A 25,721-nucleotide genomic window follows, 5' to 3' on the forward strand; every position below is an offset into this window, starting at 1 on the left:
AGCACAGGATCTGGCACCTGGTATTAACAGGTACTCAGTATATCTTGAACAACTGAATGTTTCCTTCAACTAGTCTTTCCTCAGCCTTTTTGTTTTTTTTTAAATTGGAAATACAGTTTATTTACAATGTTGTGTTATTTCAAACAAAATAACAAAGTACAGCAAAGTGATACATATATATGTATGTGTAATATGTATATATACACATACAAATATATATACACTTTTAAAAATTATTTTCCATTATAGGTTATTATAAGATATTGAATACAGCTTCCTGAGTGAAGTCAGAAAGAGACAAATGCCATATGATATCATTTATATGTGGAATGTAAAATAGGACACGAATGAACTCACCTATGAAACAGGAACAGACTCACAGAGAACAGACCAGTGGTCGACAAGGGAATGGGGGTAGGGAAGGGATGGAGCAGAAGTTTAGGATTAGCAGATGCAAACAGTTATATGTGTGTATATACATAGGTATAAGTGAATCACTTTACACCAGAAATGACAGAACATTGTAAATCAAGTATATACTTCGATAAAATGAATTTAAAAAGTATAAATCACATTTGTTTTGCCAGCTTAAAAATTATAAAAATAACACGACCTCCATGTAATCATTCAATAACACATCAAGTAATTACCTATTTCCCCTTTTCCACTCTTCCTGTCTCCCCAGAGGGAAGCACTGATGGCAGTTCAGTACATACACTGCCAAGTCTCTCCTATTCATTTGCATTTATAGGTACTCATGGAAATATATCATTCAATAACATGTATTAATTATAGATGCATATTAGAAATATAAAAATATTTTTATATTTATTAGAAATATAAAATATGCACGGGAAGAATAAGTCTGAAGTTCAAGAGAAGGTTATGAAAGAGCTGCCCTCGGCTCTCAGCACGCGGAGTGTGAGAGTTCACTCTCAGCTATGTGTCTGCTGCTGACCGGAGAGAGCTCCGTTTAGAATATGAGCACCTGGGTCTCGCTGCTAGAAGAGGCGCCAGCAAGACGCGCACTGCTGCACTGACTGGGCCTCATGGCAGCCTGTTTAAATTCAAGCTGCGTTCTCTGCACAGTGTGTTGGTTTCCATTAAACTCCAGCTCTGAAACCAGCTTCTCTGGGAGGCTCCCTGCACGGCCCCCCTGCCCTGGCCCCCACTGTGAAGTGTGTTGCCCTTCTCCGGTAGGCAGAGAACAGGCGCGCTTGGTTTTTCCTGTGCTTCGCTTTATTGCACTTCACAGAAGTTGCATTTTTTAAGAACTACAGGTTTGTGGCAACCCAGCTTTGAGCAAGTCTAGTTGGGCCATTTTCCCAACAGAATTTGCTCATTTGATGTCTTTGTGTCGCATTTTGGTAATTGTCACAACACTTCAAACTTTTAAAATTAGTATTATATTTGTTAGAGTGATCTGTTGACACGGATCGTTGATGTTACTATTGTAATTGTTTTGGGGGCACCGAGAACCTTATCAAAAAATGTTGTGTGTGTTCTGACTGCTCTAACGACTGGCCATTTCCCATTGCTCCCTGCTCCATGGGCCTCCCTGTTCCTAAGAAACATTCCATAATGTTTCAATTGGCCATATTGAAATTAGGCCAATTATCAATCCTACAATGGCCTCCAAGTGACAGGAAGAGATGCCCATTTCTCACTTCATTTTTTCCCACCATGCAGCTTGTGAGATCTTAGTTCCCTGATCAGGGATTGAACCTAGGCCCTCAGCAATGCAAGTGCAGAGTCCTAACCACTGGACTGCCAGGGAATTCCCCAAAGATACACACCTTTCACTTTAAATCAAAAGCTAGAAGTAATTAAGCTTAATGAAGGAGGCATGTTGAAAGCTGAGTCAATCAGTTATACATGTACACACACACATATATATATATATATATATCTCCACTCTTTTTAAAGATTCTTTTCCAATATAGGCCATTACAGAGTATTGAGTAGAGTTCCCCATGCTATACAGCAGGTTCTTATTAGTTGTCTATTTTATATACATAAATGTGTATATGTCAATCCCAATCTCCCAGTTTATCCCTCCCGCCCTGCCAAGAAAAGTTCTTAAAGAAAATTAAAAGTGTTATTACAGTGAACACAGGAATGATAAAAAAGTTAAACAGTCTAATTACTGACATGGAGAAAGTTTTAGTGATCTGGATAGAAAATCAAACCAGCCCCGACATTCCCTTAAGCCAAAGCCTAGTCCAGAGCAAGGACCTAACTCTCTTTAATTCTGTGAAGGCTGAGAGAGATAAGGAAGCTGCAGAAGAGAAGTCTGGAGTCAGCAGGGATTGGATCATGAGGTTTAAGGGGGAAAAGCCATCTCTATAACATAAAACAGTGGCAAGGCGAAACAGCAAGCACTGAGGTAGAAGCTGCAGCAAGTCCTCCAGAAGATCGAGTTGTGATAAGGAATGAAGGTGGCTACACTAAGCAACAGATTTTCAGTGTAGCTGAAATAGCCTTCTGTTGGAAGAGGGTGCCAACTAGAGCTTTTCACAGCTAGAGAGAAGCCAGTGTCTGACTTCATAGCTTCAAAGGAGAGGGTGACTCTCTTGTTAGGGGCTAAGGCAGCTGATAACAATAAGTTAAAGCCAACGCTCATTTACCATTCCAAAATCCTGGAGCCCTTAAGAACCATGCTAAATCTACTCTGTCTATGCTCTGTAAATGGAACAGCAAGCCTGGATGATAGTACATATGCTGACAACATGGTTTACTGAATATTTTAAGCCCATTGTTAAAAACTACTTCTTCAGAAAAAAAGACTCCTTTCACAATATTACTGCTCATTGACAAGATGCCAGTCATCCAAGCGCTTTGATGTGTACATATAAAGAGATTAATATTGTTTCACACTGTGACGCAACATCCATTCTGCAGCCCGGGGATCAAGGAGTCGTTTTGACTGTCTTATTATTAAAGAAATACATCCCATGAGGCTATCACTACCATAGACAGTGATTACTCTGAGTGGATGTGGGAAAAGTCAACTGAGAGCCTTCTGGAAAGAATTCAGAGTATGAGAATTCACTCCTTTTCACGGTTAACTCAGTTACTCTATTTTGCAGTTTATTGGAGGTATATGGCCAGCTGCCTGATTTTACCACTAGGTGGCATCGCTTTCTTGGGAATTTCCTGGTCTGTCCCAGAATTAGTGAAATTAAACTGTACAACCCTATCAGTTCAGGAACTACTTTCACTGCAAAGCCAGCTGACTTCTCATCAATCAGCCATTACGGATGCTTTGACACCACAACATACAACAGGCCGTGAATCTGGCCATTATATGCTGTTACAAGTAACAGCGGCTTCTGCGGAGGGAGATATTACTTTTCAGATGTGTTTTGAAAGTATCTATTTCTTACTGAATTATTGTAGCTTGAATCTGTTCTTCAAGCTGGCAGTGAATGATAAAAACCCTGTCAAGACAGGAATAACAAATTATGATGTGGGATTTTGTAATGTCATTGTGAAATCTACACAATACTTGGTTTGAGTATACACCTGGCTCTATTACCTAAAGGAACATGGGCAAACCCCATTGGACTTGCTTAATCCTCTAGAAAGAGATTAAAGTAGGTTAAAACCTTCCTTATGGGATTTTATGAGTATCAAATAAAAATGTCTGTGAAAGTACACTGTAATCTGGGAAACATTGCTAATTGTGACTAATTTTGAGGACTTAAAGATTCATACTCATTGGTGTTTATATTACGCATACAATTGTTTTTTTCTTTAAGGTAGTCAGTGTAATTAAGCTCAAGGCTTCTCATGAATTTTAGGTTTAAAAAGCAACTCCACTTTGAGTATCTTTCTGAGATTATTTGGAGAGAGTGGTCTGAGAAGATTCTGTGACGAATTCTAGCACTTTGAAGTAAGTGAACTTTGTGCTGGATACTCCTAATTTGCTTAGTTATAAGAGGTAACTTTGACTTGATGGAAATATATTTTGGATGAGAAGCATTTGTCCTCTCTGGTGGTAATAATTCAGAGCTTCTTTATACCTTTAGTGTCAGTTGACACATCAGATCAGATCAGATCAGTCGCTCAGTCGTGTCCGACTCTTTGCAACCCCATGAATCGCAGCACACCAGGCCTCCCTGTCCATCACCAACTCCCGGAGTTCACTGAGACTCACGTCCATCGAGTCAGTGATGCCATCCAGCCATCTCATCCTCTGTCGTCCCCTTCTCCTCTTGCCCCCAATCCCTCCCAGCATCAGAGTCTTTTCCAATGAGCCAACTCTTCACATGAGGTAGCCAAAGTACTGGAGTTTATTAAGAAGAGATGGCAAGAATACACAGAAGAACTGTACAAAAAAGATCTTCACGACCCAGGTAATCATGATGGTGTGATCACTGACCTAGAGCCAGACATCCTGGAATGTGAAGTCAAGTGGGCCTTGGAAAGCATCACTACGAACAAAGCTAGTGGAGGTGATGGAATTCCAGTTGAGCTATTCCAAATCCTGAAAGATGATGCTGTGAGAGTTGACACATAATAGCCCTTAAATATATAATGACAAATAAATAAGTTCCATTTCCTAAAGAGAGTGTATAGGGTGAAAGTCACTCAATTGTGTCCAACTCTTTGCGACCCCATGGACTGTATACAGTCCATGGAATTCTCCAGGCCAGAATACTGGAGTGGGTTGCCTTTCCCTTCTCCAGGGGATCTTCCCAACCCAGCGATTGAACCCAGGTGTCCCGCATTTCAGGCGCGTCCTTTACCAGCTGAGCCACAAGGGAAGCTCCATTTCCTATAGTTCTCCTTTATTTGACTAGGATTTTCTTTAGGGTAACAATAATTTTATTCTTTATTGAATTCTCACTACCAAATTTAGTGCCTGACCATCAAAACAAAAACAAAGAAAAACCCAACCAACCAAAGAAAAAAGAGTGTTGGTTGGATGCAAAATGAACAAATTACTAGATACAAATATTGCTACTAAAGATGCACAAAATATAGGTTTAAAATAGTTTATGTTTTAAATTATTAACAGCGTCTTTCAAAATTACCCATTCTCCCCTAGTTGACCTGGTTGCTTAATTAAAGCTTCCCAGACAGTTAACATCTTTTGACAGATAAAAATAAAAGTAGGCACTATTCAGAGGTTGGTCTACAAATGAGTCATGTGACCTAAATTTCTTAAAATGTCAGCAATACAGAATTCTCTGCATGGGCAGGAAGCACTGGGATCTTGCAAACAGAACAGGCAGAGGCTTGGAGACAAACGGATGAAATGAGATAATACAGACAGAGCATTAAACTCAGTACCTGGCTCCCAGCACCTCTGTGCTAATTAGGAAAAGACCCCTGTGGGCAGATGCAGCCCCCCAGGGCTACAGTTGGCAAGCTGAAGGTGCTGGATGATTGTCCCCAAGTTCCTTGGGCCACAACCCTGCACAACACACAACCTGCAGAACAACTTTTGGAGGCCCCTGGGCGAGCTTTTGTCATCAAGAGACAGCATGACAGAGTAGTCAGCCTTCCCCAGTGTACCCGTGGGTACATAGTAGCAGAGTAATCTTTCCATGGCTTTACTCACTTGTGAGATGAGACAGTACAGATACTCACTTCACTGGGTCACCGTGCAGACGGAATCAGTGAACGGATGGCAACACATTGATACGTGCATGGCACATGTATGTATTTCTCAGAATGTTAGGTATTATGATCAACATTGAACTAGTTCTCAGTAACAGAAGCAAAGTGGTATCAACTCTTTGATGACCTTGAGGCCTGGGGTTTAGGACAGTTAGGCTTTGAAGGAAGGGTTGCTGCCGTCACAAAGCTCCTGGTCTTACAAAGGAGTATGAGCAGTTAAACCCTACAGAGAACCATCCAAAGTTAGGGCTGTGAAATTCTTCCTCAGAACCCCATGATCTTGGAGAAGGAAATGGCAACCCACTCCAGTACCCTTGCCTGGAAAATCCCATGGACAGAGGAGCGTGGTAGCCTACAATCCATGGGGTCGCAAAGAGGGGGTCGCAGAGTCGGACACGACCGAGCGACGCCACTTTCACTTTCCTCACCTCCTACTCTTCTCTGTCTGTAAAAGAAACTGGCGTTCAGACCCAGATAAGATGATACGCGGGGGCACTAGCCATCTTCTAGGACGCCTAGCTTTCCAAATAAAGTTGTAGTCCTTGTTTCAAAAAAGAAAAAACTCCATGATCTTATTCATCATCTTCATCCCAGTGATTTCCATCCAGATGTTCAATACACACTACTTGGTGAGTTTTACGATAAAATTAAAAATGTCTAAAATCTTTGCTCTCCATCCAGTGTTGTCAGCTGGTTTGATAGTTGATACTGATAGTTTATTCTGAAGTCAGATGAGGCAGGTTTCTCAATCTCTTCTCTGAGAAGGTTAAAGCGTCTGCCTCCAATGCAGGAGACCCGGGTTCAATCCTTGGGTCGGGAAGATCCCCTGGAGAAGGAAATGGTAACCCACTCCAGTACTGTTGCCTGGAGAATCCCATGGACGGAGAAGCCTGGTAGGCTACAATCCATGGGGTCGCAAAGAGTCGGACACGACTGAGCAACTTCACTTTCACTTTCCAAATACCAAAGCGTTCTTTCTTTAAAAACGTTCCAGATTGAACTTTTAATTAATTAATTAATTTGAAGTATAGCTGATCACTGCAGATGGTGACTGCAGCCATGAAATTAAAAGACGCTTACTCCTTGGAAGGAAAGTTATGACCAACCTAGATAGCATATTCCAAAGCAGAGACATTACTTTGCCAACAAAGGTTCGTCTAGTCAAGGCTATGGTTTTTCCAGTGGTCATGTATGGATGTGAGAGTTGGACTGTGAAGAAGGCTGAGTGCCCAAGAATTGATGCTTTTGAACTGTGGTGTTGGAGAAGACTCTTGAGAGTCCCTTGGACTGCAAGGAGATCCAACCAGTCCATTCTGAAGGAGATCAGCCCTGGGATTTCTTTGGAAGGAATGATGCTAAAGCTGAAACTCCAGTACTTTGGCCACCTCATGCGAAGAGTTGACTCATTGGAAAAGACCCTGATGCTGGGAGGGATTGGGGGCAGGAGGAGAAGGGGACGACAGAGGATGAGATGGCTGGATGGCATCAGTGACTCGAATGACGTGAGTCTCAGTGAACTCCGGGAATTGGTGATGGACAGGGAGGCCTGGCGTGCTGCGATTCATGAGGTCGCAAAGAGTAGGACACGACTGAGCGACTGATCTGATCTGATCTGATCTGATAGCTGGTCTGCAGTAGTATATTAGTTTTAGGTGTACAACATAGTGATTCAATATTTTTATAGATTATATCCACTTAAAATAATTACAAAATAGTGGCTATGTTTCCCTGTGTTGTACAATTTATCCTTGTTGCTTATTTATTTCATACATAGTAGTTCATATTTCTTAATCTTCTACCCCTAACTTGTTCCTCCGCACTCCCTCTTCTTTCTGGGAACCCCTACTAGTCTGTTCTCTGTATCTGTGTAGGCACTTCAGTTCAGTTCAGTCGCTCAATCATATCCGACTCTTTGCAACCCCATGAACTTCAGCATGCCAGGCTTCCCTGTCCATCACCAATTCCTGGAGCTTGTTCAAACTCACGTCCATCAAGTCGGTGATGCCATCCAACTATCTTGTCCTCTGTCATCCCCTTCTCCTCGTGCCTTCGATCTTTCCCAGCATCAGGGTCTTTTCCAGTGAGTCAGTTCTTTGCATCAGGTGGCCAAAATATTGGAGTTTCAGCCGCCTAAGTGTAGGCACTTAGGTTGTTAAGTTTTAATACTAACCACAAGGGGGCAGTGTTCAGCCACCTATCCCTGCCCTGGCGCCATTAAGAAACCTGATTTTCAGAGCTTTTTTTTTAAAAGACTATCTTAGTAAAAGAAGCAAACTCACTATTTCTTTAAGACTCAGGTTTATTGTTTTTCTTCATTACTGCCTGGAATATATACCTATCCTTCTGTAGAAATAAAATTGAAACCTAGAAGCCTGACTGTATTTGTACCCAGGACATGTTAATAGGGAGTGATAGTGAAGGACAGGGAAGCCTGGCTTGCTGCAGTCCATGGGGTCACAGAGAGTCAGATACGACTGAGAGACTGCACAACAATAAAATATTTAAACCAAAGCATGTTAAGCTGGCTCTAATGGGTAACATAAAATACAATGATATTGCAGTTAAGGTGGTTGTCCGGGTCCTCTTAAACACTAATTTGCTCTGTTAATCATCATAGATCCTTTCCAAAGTTAATCGCTAATCCTGAATACTTCATTCCACAAGTATTTACTGAATACCTCTATGTGCTAGGGATTTTTCTGGGGATTTGCTGGAACCCAGACAAGGAGTGTACCTTTGTATTTAGACTGGTAATACTCTTGTCAGGAGAGGGAGGGAGGGATATACCTGCCTGCAGAGGTTAGACTCCTTTGAAAGAATATCTTAAAATGTTTAGATTTATTAAGATGCAGGAGGATTTAGAGATTTCCTAGTGGGAACTCAGATGACTGAAGGGACCAGACGGATAAATAAATAAAATGGGCCAGGTGGGGACTGCAATTGGGTGAAGAACAGGTGTCCAACTTAAAGACCACTGTCTCCTCAGCAGTTCAGGCCAGAATTTTGTTCTTTTTTCACAAAACTCAAACAAGACCGGCTCCCCTTGACACACGCACACACCTTCTCCTAAAGTTAGCAGACAGAAAAAACTGCTCTAGGGAAAGTTGGTTCAGAGAACCAGAAGGGGCAAGGGGGCAAGATAAACCCCCCTGTCCTACACCCTTAAGTGAATGAGTGAGTGAGTGTGTGTGTGTGTGTGTGTGTGTGTGTGCACGCACGTGCACTCAGTCCTGTCTGACTCTTTGCAGCCCCATGGACTGTAGCCCACAGGTTCCTCTGTCAATGGGATTTTCCAGGCAAGTATACTGGAGCAAGTTGCGATTTCCTACTCCAGGGGATATTCCCAACCCAGGGCTCAAACCCATGTCTCTTGTGTCTCCTGCATTGGCGGCAATTTCTCCACCCTACTTCCCCCCACCCCAAATATTTTTTTAAACAAATGCATTCAACCAGAGACATGATAAATAATGAAAAATGCAAAATCACGATATGAACAGCGGCCAAAAGCTATCATATAGGTGAGGTCTCTGTTTCTTTCCTCAAGGAATTTTCTAGACCATCAGGAGTGCTTCCCTTTCTGAGCCTGGTTCTTCTAAATCTCCTGTTAGAGTTCAGCAGGAACAGGGCATGGGGCGTAACCATCTTCAGGTGCCCTCACAAAAGAAATGCAAAGGGTTAGCAGTGTCTTCCTCCCTTGTCATTAGTGAATGTGAGGATTTGAGATAGAGGCAGGGAGCCTCTGAAGCCAGACATTTCAAGGGAATTCAGATGTTGATCTTTCAAACAGAAGCTAGAAATCTGGAGTTTTATAGGAAATCTCTCAATTTTAGACAGCTGTCAATGAATTAATCTATATGTTGTGAAGGTCATTTTAAGCCATCTGAGAGCTAAATTTGCCTACCGTCCAGTAATTTAACCTCTAACGTAATTAAATCCTTCAGTTTTACAGAAGAAATAGCAGGCCCAGAGAATTTAATGACTTGCCCAACATCATCACATAATCCGTAATTATTTTTTTCCTCTAAGTCATAAAATAGCTGAAAAAAGTGGAGGAAACATCTGGCAACTAGTCAGACAACTACTGTCACCTTTAAATAAAAGGTAGGTGTCGGACTTCCCTGGGGGTCAGTGACTAAGACTCTGTGCTCCCAGGGAAGGGGGCCCGGGTTCGATCCCGGTCTGGGGACTAGATCCCACATGCTGAAGCTAGGAGTTTGCAAGCTGCCACAGATACCTGGTGCAGCCAAATAAATAAGTCAATATTTTGCTTAAAAAGGTAGGTGTGAAAAGAGCCAGCTACTTGGCGATGTTGGTGCTGAGACAATTCAGAAGAGTATGATTTATACTAACAATGAACATACTACCTGATATGGAAAATGATGATGATGCAGAGGGGCTAATGAGAAAATAAAAGGTGCACTACTCTGGCTGCCATGGGTTACAAATTGGCACATGGCGTTTCCATCAAATATGAGTAAGTAGCTGTAAACACAACAGGATACTGGAAAACAGCTGCAGGATTGCATATCATGAAATTCTGGGCAAGTCAGACATTCTATTATTTCACAAATCTAATAAGAGAAGTGCATACGGATTTTACTATTAAATTAAGAAAAAAATGGCTCAGTATCACCCAGTAAATACAATAAACATGTAGCTATGGTGAAAGTGCTCCAACAAATGAGGGGATGGAGGAACATTCAAGAGAAGGCAGCTGAGACTTCAAATTCCGGGGCCATTTCAAATGCGTCCAATGGTCATTTCATGGAACTGGGGATTAAAATATTTTACACCACTCAAGAAAGTGCTATTATTTTTTTTTTTTTATTGTTCACGACACGGCTAATTCTTGTGCCAAACTGACATTCCAAGAGGAGAGCCGAGTACTGACTGATGTCACCATCTGGTTTTGCCAAGTCGTGCTCACCTCCCGTTGACCATCTCCAGATTCTGTGAAGGCAGAGCAGGTGTCTACATTGTCCATGGTCATGATTCCAGCTCAGTTCCTGGCATGCAGAAGGCCCTCCATAACTGTTTAGCTAGGCTGACTTGGCTCAGCTGGAATGGAAGAATCAGAAGCAGTTGGAAGGGAGCTGAGAGGTAGTTCTCATCATCTCACCCACTCCCACCCTCCCAGCATGACACTGGGCCCTCGTCTCCCACGTCCGCCTCCATCGGGGATGGGAAATGCAATGTGCTGCTAGCAAGCAGCCAAATCTAATTCAATAACCCTGCCTCAGACCCTCTCCAGATGATGCTAACGCCAAACTAGACTGTCATAATGTTCTTGGCCAGAAGCCTAAACTCTGGAAATGAGATTACATGGGCTTTGTATGAGTTTTAATATAACCATAACAAGTATTAATAATGCATGTTGTATAATCAATTGGCATTCTCCCTCAAAGTACTGCAACTCTTATTTCTTACTTTGATACATTCATACACACAGATAAACAAGAATACATCTCTCTTCAACAGGGCAAAACAACCTCTTAGCTTTACAAAACTTTCCCAACGACAACGTGGTCTAGCTCTACCAGGCTGGAAGAGCATGGGCTTGAGAATTTCAGATCACCAGTCATCAATGCAACTCTGGAATGAAGTTTATGACCACTGTCACCCCATCCAAAATGCCTAATTTGTCTGTCTCAGGGACTCCACACCTTGAAAGCTTTGACTCCTTTTAACCATTTAATTCATCCAATAACTGAGTTCCTAATATACGCCAAGCACCAGGCTAGGTTTACAGGCACAGTGGTGAACACAACGGGCATAGTTCCTATTCTCATTGAGCTTTTAGTTCAGGGTCAAACAAAACGAAAGCAAACAGCGACAAAAAGTTGCAAAAAAAATTATGAAGGGGGAAAAAGTGCTAAGAAGGAAAATAATGGGGGAGGGAGATTGAGTTTAAGTTAGAATGGTCTGATAAGGCCTCTGGGGAGGGGATACTGAAGCCTCTGCTTCCTTGGCTTGATGTGAAAAAAAAAAATAATAATAATAATAGACATGGGGAATATGGCACAAGAGGATGCAGAGACAGGCAGGGGCATGCACACTTATGGACCATGGTCAGAGGAGCCCAGATTGGTACTTTGGGAACCAGAGGAAAGTTTTAAGCTGTGAGGCAATGTGATCTAATTTAAGTTTTATTTTTTATTTTTAATCTGAGCTGTGCTGGATCTTCACTGCTGTGTGCCGGCTTTCTCAGGTTGTGGCAAGTGGGGGTTGCTGTCTAGTTGCAGTGGGCCAGCTGCTCACTGTGGTGCCTTCTCTTGTTGCCCAGCGTGGGCTCTAGGCACGTGGGCTTCAGAAGTTGCAGCACATGGACTCAGTGGCTGTGATACACTGGCTTAGCTGCCCTGCAGCAGGAGGGATCTTCCCAGACCAGGGATGGAACCCTTGGCCTCTACGTTGGCCGGTGGATTCTAAACCCACTGGACCACCGGGGAAGTCCTAATTTAAGTTTGAGAAAAAGTTTCTTAGTGTTCTCATGAGAATGGACTGATTGGCAGAGGCTTAGGGCAGAAACAAGTAGATGGGTTAGGATGCTATAGCAGGAGTAAGCAAGAGAAGATGGCAGACTGGATTAGGGTGTCAGCAGTGCAAATGGAGAAAAGGGAGGCAGATTCTGAGCTATATTTTGATGAGATAATTGACAGGACTTACAGATAGATTCAGAGAAGGCAATGGCACCCCACTCCAGTACTCTTGCCTGGAAAATCCCATGGATGGAGGAGCCTGGTAGGCTGCAGTCCATGGGGTCGCTAAGAGTCAGGCACGACTGAGCGACTTCACTTTCACTTTTTACTTTCATGCATTGGAGAAGGAAATGGCAACCCACTCCAGTGTTCTTGCCTGGAGAATCCCAGGGATGGGGGAGCCTGGTGGGCTGCCGTCTATGGGGTCACACAGAGTTGGACACGACTGAAGCGACTTAGCAGCAGCAGCAACAGATGGATTGATGTGGGAGGTAAGATTACGTAAGACTTCTGAAAGAAAACTTAGATTTCTGGCTTGATGAATGGAATGAATTGGAAGCCCAATACAATAAAACCATAAAGGAGAACTATTTTACTCAAAGAGGCAGAAAAGGGAAAGAAGGTCCGGTCCACTGGGGTGCCTTCCCTCTTTCCAACCATCCTTGGGTCTCCCTAGAATACCTGGGTCATGATTCTCAAATTTAGGACTCTGGACCATTTGGAAAGATTATGAATGTACCCGTTCCTTCATGCAGTTTTTCTGGAGCATAGCACTTGGAGCAGGTATACACCAGGTTAACGAGGATGAGTCTGCTTACAAGTACACTGCCTTCAACTAGCCTTCACATTGGTTGGAAACACTCTAAGCAACTGGAAAGCAGTTTACTGGCAGATTTTGGCTTCTTTCAACAAACGTATAAAAGCCAATGTGGCCTTTTTTTCACTTTGTGCTTTTCTATTCTTCACATTCTACTGAAATAAAATATAACCAATGGCTATTATTTATATTGCTAGAAACTCTTTGAGTGTTTCTTCCAGTGGTTGGAATGAATTGTATTTTCTTCACTTAATGATGCTATCATGGCATCATCTATAATCATGAGACTAATTCATAGGGATGTATAAATGTGTCTCGATGAAAAACCAGAAACAGCAGCACCCAGTTAGTACATGTTAATTTATGTAACACAAATTTTGGAGAAGGCAATTGGCACCCCACTCCACTACTCTTGCCTGGAAAATCCCATGGACGGAGGAGCCTGGTGGGCTTGCGGTCCATGGGGTCGCTAGGAGTCGGACACGACTGAGCGACTTCACTTTCACTTTTCACTTTTATGCATTGGAGGAGGAAGTGGCAACCCACTCCAGTGTTCTTGCCTGGAGAATCCCAGGGACGGGGAAGCCTGGTTGGGCTGTCGTCTATGGGGTCGCACAAAGTCGATCACGACTGAAGTGACTTAGCAGTAAGCAGTAAAAGAAATTTTAGCATAGAAACTAAAAGGGGGTGTGTCCATTCTTTGTTTACTTTGATGCCTTATCTATTTGGGTTGGCTTTATCCTCATCAAATAGTTTGTTCACTTTGCACTTTCTGAATTTATCAAAATGAATAAAGGTGAAGCAGGAACTTGCTAATTAATCCATTAAGAAGATCAACAGAGTGAGTCAAAAAGGGTAAATCAGCCCCAAACAAAGCTGGCTGATTTTTTTTTTTTTTTTTGGGCAATTAAAGTCTAATCGGTCTTCACTGTGTTTCTGATGTTAGCAGGTGAGCTGTCTAGCTGGAACCATGTGCCTCTTCAAAGGACTTCCAGAAGCCCTCTGGGAGCAGGCCCTGCTTATTCTCACTCACTCTTCTCCTGAAAGAGAAAGTTTCTGTTCTGCTCCTGTACACCTCTCGTAGCCCTGAATGGTTATCACTCTCCTGTGACTCATGTAGCACTCGCTCCATCCTGCTTAGCTGTCAGCTACGCATCTCCCTTATCTCCCCACTAGACATTGTGGGCATTCCCCAAGGTCCAGGCCTTGTCCTTCCGCTATGGTTTCATCTCAGCTCTCTCGAACTGAAGATTTTCAAGCCTTATCTCTAACTTTGACCTTTTCTCCTGGCCCCTGCCCTACATTTCCAGCAGCCTGATGGGTATTTCACACCCACCCCAAGCTCCACGTGTATACTGAATTGTTCACCAACTGCTACCTCTTAACCCCTCTCTCTGTTAATGATCACTGTCCTCCCAGCTGGAGACACATGTGCTTGTTCTGTCTCTTTCACTCCCTATCTAATCAGTCACTTTGTCCTATTGATTTTCCCTGTTCTCATCAAAAAGACTTATTTACTCACCGCCAAACACACCTTGCACTTTCTCACTGCTAATATTATTACCTGCAGTTTCACACTACCACGAGGGCCTTCCTATCTGCTTGCTGACTTGCTCCAAGGAGTTCCAGAACCACCTGTAAAGTCAGCATTTATCTAGTTTCTGTCCCAAGCGTTTAGGTTCTCCTCTGAATTCTAGCAGAGTCAGACACAACCTAGCAACTGAACAGCAACAACTGAGTTAGAGCAAACACTGACTTCCTTTACCAAAATGATCATGCACCTTATCCTTCTGAAGTGGTAGGTTGTGGTGATGGTGTTTTTGAAATCTTTTATTGTTATTCAGCTTCTCTCATTTGCATTTCTACTTCAACTAGATTGTAATTCCTTGATGACAGGAACCCTGTCTTAAAATACTATTGTGCCACGCACAGCCTAGACACTCAAAAAACTGGTTCATTTGTTTATGCTGGATTTGTCTGATGATAGAAATGAAGAGACACACACTGTAGTTCAGTTTGCAATTCGGTCGCTCATTAAATTGGCCCATTAAACACAAATACTTTCCTTTTTCTAATATATTGCTCACAACAGAGTTTTTTTTCCCCTCGAGTCATTGAAAAGAGCATAATAGCATGATAAACCCTGGGGAAGAAAGACTTCTGATAGACATGTTTGCAAAAACTTTTCTCTTATACTATTACAAGGTAAAAACAAGATCTGCAGATGTTGTGAATTTATCTTACTTATCTCTTGGTTAAATAATGCTGCGTGACAAACCACCACAAACCCACAGTAGCTACAATAGGAAACCTTTATGTGTGAGCCTGTGTAGGTTGGCTGGGCAGTTCTACTGATCTGAGCTGGTCTAGATGGGCTCACTGGTCCACCCAGAGCCTGCTGTGGGGCTAGCAGCCAGCTTTGCTAACCTTGGCTTGGCTCTCCTGGTGTCTGGGGACTTGGCTGGGGTGACTGAACTGACTGAGCTTGTTCCCATGTGTTTGCTCATCTTCCAACAGGTTAGCTCAGGCTCATTCTTGCGGCAATGAAGGGTACTGAGAGACTGAGCCAGCGGGGGCATGGCCCCTAAGGTCTAGACTCAGTATTGGCCCACCACTCTTCCTTCCCACTGGTTAAAATAGTCACTGGACCAGCCCTGATTCAAGGGGTTGGGGAAACAAGGCCCCACTTCTTGATGGTTGGTGCTAACTCACATTGCGAAGGATATGGAAACAGGAATGGAGAATACCAGCTGTTTTTGCAATCAGTCTACCCCAGAGTAAACAGACCTGGCTTCATATGGCAGCACAGTTTTCTAGTTGCATAATATTGAGCAATTTATTTAACCACTCTGAGCTCTGTCCCTCAATAGGAAAATAAGTCCTGTGAGGATGGAAGGAAATCTATACCCAGAGTTGGGGACATTAAAGGAACTCAATAAATATCAATAAATTCCTCACAACTCTCCCAACAACTGTTCAGATAAGGAAAGGAGGTATATGACATCTCTTAACATTATGAAAATTACATAATTTTATATAAGTTTGACTTAGAGATACAAAGTGCTAAACTCAAAATGTACATTTCAGGGGGAAAATGACATAAAAGTTTGAGCAATAATTTGAAAGATTTTGAAGAAATTAACTGGAAAATGAAGCTCAATGTTATTGACATCAGTAGGCCCTGTGTGCTGATCCTATGGGTCAAGAAAGGGTAGGTCACAAGGTCTGTGGTCAGACCGCAGGGAATTTCTCACCAGTGTTTTGGGTCATACCTCACATCTAGTCGAGTGAAAAAACCAGCAGCTACTCTCTCTCGTTTCCAATCTCCATGTAAATTTTCTTATCTCAGGTGTCCTCAGAAGACAACCGAGCTGGGTCAGGGAACTCTCAAGCCGCACTCTCAAGCCCTGAGGCAGGGAGCAAGTTGCAGCACTGAGTTAGATGTGGGGCTGTCATGGTCCTGCCCTTGGTTGGTGACTTAGTTCAGGGTAAATGTTATAAGTACTAATTGAATGAATCTAGAAGAGGAAGAATCACAGAGGTGACCGCAAAGGTGAGGCGTAACTAACATTTACTCATTCCAAAAGATTTATTGAAGTTCCTGCTCTGTCAGCGTTGGGGCAATAGTTAATGAGACAGGGAAGTCTCCTGCCATCAACCAGTTTACACTCTATGCGGTCAAGGGAGGAGGAGTGTTTGTATTTGGTGTATTTTCAGCTAGCATTTATTTTTAATTCCCCCCCTCAACTTATTGAGGTATAACTGACAAGTAAAAATTAAACATATTTAAAGTGTACAGCATGATTTGATATATGTATGCATTGTGAAATGATTACCACAATCAAGCTAACTAAATCACTAACATATAACACAATTACCTTTTTGTGTGTGGTAAAAACATTTACAATCTACTCACTTTGCAAATTTCACTGTAAAATACAGTACTGTTAACTATAATCACCACGCTGTACATTAGATCCCCAGAATTCACTCATCTTATAACTAAAACTTCATACCATTTGGCCAATATCTCCCCACTTCCCATGGCACCCAGGCCTTGGCAACCACTGTTCTATTCTCTGCTTATATGAACTTAAATTTTTTAGCCTCCACATGTAAGTGAGATTATACAGTATTTGTCTTTCTGTGTCTGGCTTACTCATACAGCAAATTGTCTTCCAGGTTCAACCATACAGTTGCAAGTGGCAGGATCTTCTTTATTATGAGAATAATATACATATATATATCACATTTTCTTTATCCATTAATCCATCAACAGACACAAAGTTTGTTTCCCTATCTTGGCTACTGAGAATCATTCTGCTAACATGGATTAAGTACTTACTATGCACTAGCTGGCTTCCTAGGTGGCTCAGTGGTAAAAAACTGCCTGCCAACACAGGAAGACCCCTTGAGAAAGGAAATGGCAACCCATTCCAGTATTCTTGCCTGGGAAGTCCCATGGACAGAGAAGCCTGGTGGGCTAAGGTCCCTGGAGTCACAAAGAGTCATACATGATTGTGGGTCTAAAACAACAAAAACAGCAATACGTTAGCTACTGTGCTAGGTACTCACACATACGTCTCTTTTTTTTCTTTTTATTTTTTATATATGTCTGATTTAACCTTCGAGATAGCCCTAGAAGGAAGGTGCTATTTTGCTGTTTCATAAATGAAGAAACGGAAGTTTTGTTATTCAGCTTACCCAAGGTCACCCAGCTAGCAAGTTCTTGATAAATTAACATTTGAAGTGATGGGGTGGGGAAGATTTAAGTGACGATATCCACTGGAGGCCTGGGGGCTCAGAGAGAGGTCAGAACTGGGAATGCACAGCCTCTGACAGGCAGGTGTTCAGTCACTGTCATGACAAGGCAGGAGTAAGGATTTGGGTGAAGAAAGAAAAGCAGAGAAATAGATGCTGAATTCTAAAACTTTCAGAAGAAGTGATGTGATGGAACAGGAACCAGGGAAGACAATACACAAAGTGGAATCTGAAAGGTGCCCACAGCATGTGATCTTATTAAAGAAGTCAAAGAGAAAGAATTTGAGAAGCCGGATATTCAGAAAGCTGTTTCCTGGTGTTCTGCGGAGAATTTCACGATTTCCCATTCTGTGCACTGCCCTCATTCGCATACCTGACGGCATAAAATACTTGCATCTTTTTTATGCTGTTTACAGTTTATCCTTGGATTCCTTATTAGCCATGGAAATGAACTTTCAAATTCTATTTAGGTAAAATCTTCATGTTTCCATCCGCCTCCACCTCCAACCTCCTGGTAGCTTCCAGCTTGACGTGGACAGCCCAGATATTACTTATCTGGAGCCAATGTTCTCGTTTCTCTCTGCTGAGTCCACACATCCTTGTTTGACCAAATAACAGGAACAAACAACTCCTTCTATAATGGATGTACCCTAAGGTGTCATGCTTCTGAGAATCTCATTTGACAATCGATTCCCCTGAACCATGGTACAATGTGACTTTAGTTCACACATTTGTTATTTATTGGGCACAAATGGTAGGGATTTGACCAAGTAGGCTGTATCTCCAGGCCAAAACAGCAAAGGCAGTGCCCAGCTCACAAAGGGGAGGAAGAAGCTAACGGAGGGGGCTGGAGCACAGCTATAGATGGTCACTGAGGGACCAGAGTAGCTCAGCACATCAGCAAAAGGTTACTTGACTAATAAAACTTAAAAACTGTGAAATATTAATACTGGTTAAGACTTTTTGCACACTTAACTATGTGCAGGGCATGACAACCAACACATTCTATGGGTTATTCCAGCTTGACTCTCACAAGGACTCAATGGCTGAGGTTTAATGATCAGTTCCTCACTTGCCAGAGGACAGATGAGAGTCTGACTAGAATTTGGAAAAGGTGAAATATGTGGGTTCACCTCCTCACCAAAATCCTGGCCTCTAGGCACTGCTGTCCAACAGAACTTCCTGTGATGAAGGAACTGTCTGATATACTGTCCAGTATGGTACTAGCTACATATTGGTATAGAGCGTGAAATGTGATTGCTGCAACGGACTAGCAACAAGAAACAAACACAAAAAACTTGAATTTTGATTAAAATTTAAATGTAAATAACTACATTTAGGGCTTCCCTGATGGCTCAATGGTAAAGAAGCCACCTGCTAATGTGGGAGATGAAAGGTTCCATCCCTGGTCCAGGAAGATCCCCTGGAGAAGAAAATGGCGACTCACTCCAATATTCTTGCCTGGGACATCCCACAGACAGAGGAGCCTGGTGGAGTCCATGGGGAGTCCATAGGGTCTCAAACTTAGCAAGTAAACAACAAAGCCACATTTCATAGCCATTTTGGACTGCACAGACACAGAACATTTCCACCATTACAGAAAATTCTATTGGATAGCACTCTTAAGAGAAATGCTGCATTTTCCCCTTCTTTCCTCATTAGATTCCAAGGCAAGGAGAGGGGTTTGTCCCCCTCCTTCCCAGTTCCTCCGGCCTCACGGAAAAGAGATTCCTTTCCTCTTTCCATCTTCTCCAACTCCACCTCCACACCACCCACCCCTTGGAACCATCCTTGCATGGGAGCTGGGTGGGGGGGACCCTGAAGGGGGAGGCAGATGGGAGTGACCTTCTCTATCAGCACCATCATCAATAATCCACCAAGACTCACCTCTCAAAAGATGAAAATCATTCTGTCAGAGATAGGATCAGCCGAGCTAAACCTGAACAAGCAAACACAACCAACCAACACTTCATGACATAAATAAAAGAACTGTCCTTGGCTTTTCTAGGGCCTCTATGACAAATGATGTAAATGGAGGAAAGCCTGTGAGGTTTCTTCCTCTTCTTCAAAACTTTTAAAAACAACTGGTTACCCTACATTATTGAAGTGGAAAATGGGGCTTCTCAGCCTCCCAAAGCAATGTTTAACTAAAAAAAGTATTTTTCTGAACCAAAAAGTACTCCAGCCTTTAACCAAAAGAGCTTCACAGTTGAAAGCTCAGGGCTCCCTGCAACCTCAACATTTTAAGTCCATACGCAATGCTAATGAATTCTTTTACAAGTTCTATTTGCAAATTCTGCTGCATTTTTTGTTTGCTAGTTTTGTGGGCCTGTGGAATGGAACTCCTTCTCCCAGTATTGGAAGGGGAGTCTTAACCACTGGATCACCAAGGACGTCCCTCTATAGTGTGCCTTAAAGGTATCTTCACTAGCCTTTACTTTCAGATAACTTAGATCTTTATTTTACAAGTGACAAGAGCTCATCCAGATTTATAAAGAACAGGAAACTGAGGAGAGGGGAAGAAACAAAACAGCCAGATGTAAAAGAGGAAGGACTTTGGCGGTCTATTTTTAAAAATACCCTAAGGTATTGTGTGGCCACTGCATCACAACTTTCTAGTCCCCTTCTCAAATTTTCCAAAAAGTCGGATTCGTTGTGAAACTCTGAAGTACCACCGACTAAATCACCTAGGGATTCTTGTTACAAGTGGCTCTGGGGTTGGGCCTGCAATTCTGCATTTCTAGCAAGGTCCCAGATGACGCTGATGCTATGGAGTAGCAAGCATGTAGACCCCAAGAAGTTGGAAACGGACCTCCTCAGTTCAGAGACTTCGCTCCTGACAAAAAGTGGACTTTACAGGAAGGTCCCTGGGGCAGCTCTTTAGGCCCGTGGGACAGCCGACTTTACAGTGACGTTGGCGGAGGGGGCGAACCTTAGCACGAGCAACAGCAGTAATTTTTTACTGGGGTGTGTTACATACCGGGCTCCTGCGCCTCATTCATTTTGTCCTCTCATCAAGCACAGGAAGTGGACACTATTATCCTCGTTTTACAGGTGGAGATACTGAGCTCTGAGATTTAAGTAACTTGCCTACGGTCATGGCTTTTCGAGAGAGTTGAATCTAGGTCCTCCAACTCGAAGAAACAGCGCTTTAAACACGTCGGAGCCTCAGTTTTCTGTGCTGTGAAATGGACGGGCTGCACGGGCAGAGATCCCTGCCGCGTTCACCTCTGGGAGTCCTTGGATTCCTGAAGCAGAGCTTGCTCTTTGACCCTGCAGGGGAAAGTTCTTTTTGAGAATACCTAGCCCCCTCTGCCTGCCTACTAGGTCAGGAGCAAGGCACCGCAGTTCCCGGGGAGGGTCGGGCAGTCCGGAGCGAGGTGGCTCGGGTCACAGCGGGCAGGTCCATTACATAACCGCGAGGCGGCCCCTCACCCCTTGCCAAGCCGCGGCCGGTAGAGCGGATCCCTGGATAAATCCCATTCACCCGCCGGCCAGAGTCCACGGCGGAGCTGGGGGCGTTGAACTCCCGGGTGCATTTCGGAGGCTGGGCGCGGGGATTTTCCCTGCCACGCTCTCCGCCTCCCGCGCTGCCCGTGGGGCCCCCGCCCCAGCCCAGCCGGCGCCTCCACCCCGTCCGCTCCCAGCCCCTCGGGAGCGCGGACCACGGCGCCTGGGGCCCGGGAAGGGGCCACCGCGCGGGGACGCGGCACGGTGGGTGCACCCCGGGGGCATGTCCACACGCCACCGCCCGGGCTGCAGCGGTCCACGCGAGGTGAGCCAGAGGAGCGGCCGGGAGGAGAGGGGGATCTGCACTAACTGGGCGGGCTGCGGAGGGCTGGAGGCTGGCCCACCGGGCTGCCGGGGCGCAGTCTCCCGCCGATCGCTCTGGCACCAGGATCCCCAGCGTACCGGCCCGGGAGCCCACTGGCACACCCTCTGTCCGCTCTCAGGACGCGGTGGCTCAGGTGATCCGGGCATCCTTCGCGGCCGGGCGGCAGGCTCTAGGGCTGGGCTGGGTGGAGGTGGCAGAGGGCGCTCCCTTGGCTGCCCCGCGACGCACCGGGAGCCCGCCACCATAGCTTGGTCCCTCGGAGCGCCCGTTGTGTTGGGGAAAGACACATGCCCACCTGCCCCGGCGGTGCTGGGCCGGTGCTCGGGCAGGTTCTGGGCAGGTGGCTGGACAGGGAGCGGCTTTGATCCTCACCTCCTGTGATTTCCAAATGCCGACTTCTCGTGCAGGAGAGATCGCGCAAGGTTCCTTCTGGATTCTGTACCTAACGTATCTTATTTATTTCGGATCTTCCCTTCCCTCAGGTGATAATGTTTACTTAATTTCCATTGGCTTAATTTCTTAGTTGCTTCTTGTCCTCAAAATCAGTGATACCAGTAGTGCAGACTCAGGGAAAAGTGCTTGAAGCAAAATTTGAGAGCAGGGTTCCAGTAAGTCCTGAGGCTATTTGGTTAGCCTTTGGCTTTCACCACTCAGCATTCATTCTGAATCTCTTGGTAAATTTTTTTTTTTTTTTGTAATAAGTCAGTTGGGACCTACTAGGGCACTGGTTCAATCCTTCCATTCTGGAGGGACTCTAATTAGTTTAACTTACCTTTTCTTTGCTGAGAGTTGGGCACTCTGGTGGCTGCAGTCAGCTTAACCCAGAAGCAGAGTCTTCAGACCCTCCATATTTAGAAACACTCATCAGGTGTTTGGAGATCACTAGCTTTTAAAATCAACTGCCTCGCCATAAACCTCATGTCAAACTAGGCAAATGGTGTCTGACCCTCCCAGAAGTAGTAATTAAATGACTGGATTTGGTAACTTATAATCACAGGATCTTGGAAATTGTTCAGGTTTTTAGAGATCGTCTGGTCAGACTCTTCACCAGACAGCCTGGGAAGCTCAGATTCCTGTTGCCAAGGATTGGTTAAGTTCATTGGTGACTGAGGCAGTACCAGAATCCAGGCCCTCTCCTTCCAACTCAGTTCAGTTTTCAAACCATATTACTTTCAGGCATTTAGAACAAAATTAATGATTAGAGTCATCTGATCATGTCATTTTCCTGTTATTATTTTTTGTCCATCTTTTTTTTTTTTTTCATCTTTTTGTTTTTAAACTGGTGGGATTCTGAAATAGTTGAGAGGTCTATCAAACCGCCTTTTAGGATAATTTTAAAAAATACAAACCCTTAATTCTAAATAATACATCTTAAATGCATGTATTTAAATAATAATATGAAGATGAATATGCAGGTACATTACAGGTAAACCACCAGGAGAAGAAAAGTAATCAAAACTACAGATGGATAAAATGTATCCTCATCTGTCTTTGGAGTCTCTTTGGGTTCTTACCTTCCTGTGCTGATCATTGGTTAGAATTCAGAGTGTGATTTGTGACTTTGGAGCTGGCTTGGGAAAAGTGGCTTATATGAGGACAGTTTGTGTGTTGTGATTAACATGATGACCTATAACAGTGCTCAGAGAAAGGAATTTTTAAAGAGACTTATTTAGCATTTGGGGCTCCCCAGATGGCTTAGTGGTAAAGAATCTTTAGTGGTAAAGAATCCTTAGTGGTAAAGGAGACTTGGGTTGATTCCTGGATTGGGAGGATACTGGCAGAGGAAATGGCAACCCACTCCAGTATTCTTACCTGGGAAATCTCATGGCTAGAGGAGCCTGGTGGGCTACAGTCCTTGGAGTCTGAAAAAGTCAACACGACTTAGGGACTGAACACACACATTTAGCATTTCCGCGTTACATTACACATTTTTTATGTTTTTCAGTTTACTTTAATAGGTATTTATTGAGTGCCTACTATGTGCCCAGTGATGTTATGGTCACTCAAGGTATATCAGTGAATAAAACAAAGAACTTTGGTCTTATGAACCTTAGGTTACAATTTATTTATTAGAATTTTTCCAGGATTGTTTGGCAGATGGAAGAGAATTTCAGTTTTGACTAAAACAGGCAGATATCTCCAGGCAAGAATACTGGAGTGGGTTGCCGTTTCCTTTTCCAGGGAATCTTCCCAACCCAGGTATCGAACTCACTTCTCCTGCATTGGCAGGCAGATTCTTTACCATAGGGAAATGAACACAAATATTCCAAATTATCTACCTTCCAATCCCATAATTCTGCTGATTTTATAATCAGTGTGAAAATAAATACAGAAACAAATTCAGGTAAAGTTACTTTGACTTTTATGAACTGATGTACGTGAACTCTACATGACTGGAAATTCCCACACTTGGTTACTTTATGTGTGTTCATTCAGAGTCCCTGAAATGACACTTCCTTTAGTGCAAGGACATCACTGTGGTGACATTAAACTTAATGAAGCATGAGAGGATTCGTTTTCTCAATGATGTTGGTGCCCTGATGTCAGTGTTGTGGACTATAATTGTATTAGTTTTAAGATGTAGCTTCTTATTTATTTATGAAGGTAAGTGTTGTGCTTTGATTTTCTCTGTTTGCATTGTCGCCTGCTCCCCTCCATGTTAATAGGCAGCACAGTGTTGTGACTTATTGCTAAACCTGTTACCACAGAGGTTTTTCTTTTTAATCAGACGTTGCCGTTTTAAGCATTTCCTCATCTTCTCAATTGCTTTTTCTTCAGAATGGCATGGTTTGCAAGCTCAGGCATGTTTGTTGTTTTTAACAAAGGCTTATCAAAATGAAGTTGGCAGTTTTTCGGGCATATATAGCCAAAAAAAAGTATTCAATACAGCTTTGGGGGTTGTTTATGCATTCCTTACCTAACCAATGGCTTTGCTTTTAAATATCGCCAATTTGGAAACGATGTTCTTCTGAGTCCCTTTTTGTACGATTTCTAAAAACCCATTCAAGTTGTATGATAATTTAATTTAGAGAAACTAAATCCACACTTGAAGACATTGGGCAGTTTTGAGTACAAAGATTTTTGTCTCTGTTTTTAATTTGTTCTTCATCAAAGGGCATCAGAAAGTGTCATTATCTAACAATGTCCTGTTTGAAAGTGATCTCTGTTAAACACTTGGAGGAGAGTCATGACGCCTGACAGCTGCTAGGTACCCAGGGGCAGTTGATTTTCTCCTTTGCCTACCACTATGCCCCCGTCAGATTCTTACCTACCCCCCACCACCCCATGTACATTGAAGAAAGAGATGTGTTGCTCTGTAGCCAGGTAAGAAGTTACACACCTTTAATTAATTATTTAATCAATGTATTCATTCATTATTTACTTTACAAATATTTATTGAACTTCTTATTACAGATTTGTTCAAAGATTATGTCCTGCATCCCTCGTTTCCTGTGCCGGTGGCTGTAGGGGATATAAAAACATACTACTTGCCTCTGAAGCAGTCTATGGTCTCATATGTAAGAAAAGATATTGTGTAACTAGCTATATGGCTTCCCTGATGTCTTGGTGGTAAAGAATCCTCTGCCAGTGTAGGAGACTCAGGTTTGATCCCTGGGTCAGGAAGATTCCCTGGAGGAATGCATGACAACCTACTCCAGTATTCTTGCCTGGGAAATCCCATGCACAGAGGAGCCTGGTGGGCTACAGCCCATGGAGTCACAAAAGAATCAGACACAACTTAGGGAATAAAACAACTAGCAACAGAATACCGGTTATAACGACCATAAGAGATAGATAACTGTTTTAGAAATTAAAAGGAAGGTGAGAGAGCAGGTAGGCACTATGAGGAGTCAAGGCTTAGGAGGAGGACATGTTTGAGCTGATCCTTAAAAGATAAGTAGGATGGTAAAGTTTTTATTGAGGGAGCAGGGTATACCTATCTCAATGGGAGCCCATCTTTGCTTCTTCTGAAGACTTAGACGTGCGGAAGACTTCCTTTTGGGACAGTTGAAGTTATGTTGTGTTATCTAATAGACACAGATCACCTCTACACCTCTACATACACACCGCTTCATCCTAGGTAATGGAGTACCCATCAACACTAATGCACCTGATGGTGTTAACTGTTGCTCTCCTTTCCCTCTGAAAAAGGAACCCGTTGTTGCTCAGAACGCAGAGGCCACTGTGGCAAATAACTGCC

At 43.3% G+C, this 25,721-nt stretch overlaps 1 protein-coding gene and 1 long non-coding RNA gene across 5 annotated transcripts in view; one reads left to right on the plus strand and one right to left on the minus strand.

Annotated features, from left to right (window-relative positions):
- Window positions 1–10,433: 10,433 nt before the first annotated feature.
- LOC113884197 lies at window positions 10,434–17,309 on the minus strand. The gene is made up of 2 exons (XR_003508820.1): window positions 17,270–17,309; window positions 10,434–10,686 (listed from the first exon to the last, which is right to left on the minus strand). It is a non-coding gene; the product is annotated as an uncharacterized LOC113884197 (long non-coding RNA).
- Window positions 17,310–21,130: 3,821 nt separating this feature from the next.
- SLC16A12 (solute carrier family 16 member 12) overlaps window positions 21,131–25,721 on the plus strand; it is a 99,849-nt gene continuing 95,258 nt past the window's right edge. Inside the window, exon 1 of one of the 4 annotated variants that reach the window (XM_027528481.1) lies at window positions 21,131–21,460. The gene's annotated coding sequence lies outside the window, so the exon portion shown is untranslated. Of the gene's footprint in view, window positions 21,461–21,502; window positions 21,654–25,721 lie in introns of those variants that run through there. The other 3 variants (XM_027528479.1, XM_027528480.1, XM_027528482.1) reach the window with 3 other exon arrangements.

Source organism: Bos indicus x Bos taurus, chromosome 26 (assembly GCF_003369695.1).
Source record: "Bos indicus x Bos taurus breed Angus x Brahman F1 hybrid chromosome 26, Bos_hybrid_MaternalHap_v2.0, whole genome shotgun sequence".
NCBI lineage: Eukaryota > Metazoa > Chordata > Mammalia > Artiodactyla > Bovidae > Bos > Bos indicus x Bos taurus.